This window comes from Myotis davidii, unplaced genomic scaffold (assembly GCF_000327345.1).
Source record: "Myotis davidii unplaced genomic scaffold, ASM32734v1 scaffold639, whole genome shotgun sequence".
NCBI classification, from domain to species: Eukaryota; Metazoa; Chordata; class Mammalia; order Chiroptera; family Vespertilionidae; genus Myotis; species Myotis davidii.
In genome coordinates, this window is record NW_006290541.1 from 1,735,529 (window position 1) to 1,737,466 (window position 1,938).

Sequence of the window (1,938 nt, forward strand, 5' to 3'; positions counted from 1 at the left end):
ATCCCGGGTTTGCTTCTGGTCAAGGGCACGTACCTCCACTGCAGGCTCCTCCCCGGCCCCGCCCTGGTTAGAGTGCATGCAGGAGGCAACCCATCAATGTATTTCTCTCAGATCAATATTTCTGTCTTTCCCTCTCTGTTCCACTCTCTCTAAAAATCAGTGGGGAAATGTCCTCGGGTGAGGATTAAAAATAATAAATAAATAAGTAAATAATAAATATGTTACCCATTGTTATTTTTATTGTCGTTAAAATGTAATTTTAGTGAATTTAAACGATTTCTCAGAATGTTCACAGGGGAGGTACCCACGACCCTGTCTTCCCACATGTTTTCAGTTCTTCAACTACAATTTCATACAAACTTCCACAGGCCCCAAGCTCCCAACTGGGTGGTTATTTTTCATTTACTGTGTCACTCTTCTGGGTGTTTCTTCAAGAGCAGCTTCTCTAGGCTGTGCACCAGGGCACACCTGGATGTCACCTGAGGTCCCATGTCATTTCACAGCCCAGCGCGCCTGCTTAGCCTCGAATCATCTGGTTTCCTGGATCACCAGCATTGCAGTAATGTTGAAGTCAGCCACCTGTTTAAAAAAAAAAAAGTAAGAGTTTTTTGTGTGTGTGTGTATTTTTCAGGCAGTTCCACTGAAATCTCCCAATATTTTTCAATGCCCAAAGTCTCCCAGAATCCGGACTGCGCCAGACAGGATAATTCAGGCCCAGGCGCGATAAAGTCAAACTGAAGGGGAAGGAAGGGTGGTTAGTGGGGAGGGCCACCTACTGAGAATAGAAGCGCTGGTGTTTATCCTCACCTCACCCAGCAGCCTCCCTGGGGACCCAACGTGCCACCGTTGGGCTTAGCTTCCAAATGGGCAGTTTTCCTGGTGACAAAACCAGAGTCGCCTGTGTGTCCTTACAGACGGAGGCGAGGGGCCTGGTGTTTTTTTAAGTCGCCCAAATGATCACAGCTGGGTGTAACCCGATTGTTTCTTCCCATCCGCTTTTTATTTGAGAACAGTCTTTTACATTTACAGAGGCATTGTAAAGACAGTATGTACACAGATTTCCCACATACACTACACCTACTTCCCCCCACGATTTTCTGGTATTACAAACATATCGCATTATTACTGTCTATTTGTCAGAATGAATGAGCCAATATTGATATATTATTCTTTTTTAAAAAATAAGTTCATTGGTTTAAGAAAGAGAGGGATATAAAGAGAGAAACATCAACAAGAGAGAAACATCAACAAGAGAGAAACATCAATTGGCTGCTCCCTGCCAGCCCCCTACTAGGGATTGAGCCTGCAACCCGGGGATGTGCCCTGACCAGGAATGGAATTAGCAACATCTTGGTTCATGGGTAGACACTCAACCACTGAGCCACACCGGCTGGGCACCTTAGTGTTCTTAACTTCACTCTGTGCTTTGCTCAGATTTCCTTATGTTTTACTGAATGCACTTTTTCTGTCCCTGGGCCCCACCCAGAACATCACAGTCCATTTAGGGATCATGTTGGCTTAGAGTCCTCTTGGTGTGATAGTTTCCCAGACTTTGTGTTTTTTGTTTTTTTAATTGAGATATAATTCACATATTATTATATCTACCCTTTAAAAGTGTACAATTCAGCCCTAACCGGTTTGGCTCAGTGGATAGAGTGTCAGCCTGTGGACTGAAAGGTCCCAGGTTTGATTCCGGCCAAGGGCATGTACTTTGGTTGCGGGCACATCCCCAGTAGGATGTGCAGGAGGCAGCTGATTGATGTTTCTCTCCCATCGATGTTTCTAACTCTCTATCCCTCTCTCTTCCTCTCTGTAAAAAATCAATAAAATATTTTTTTAAAAAAATAAATAAAAGTGTACAATTCAATGGACTTGAGTGCATTCAGAAATTGTGCTATCTTATATTTAAAAAAACAAGCCCAACCAGCTTGGCTCAGC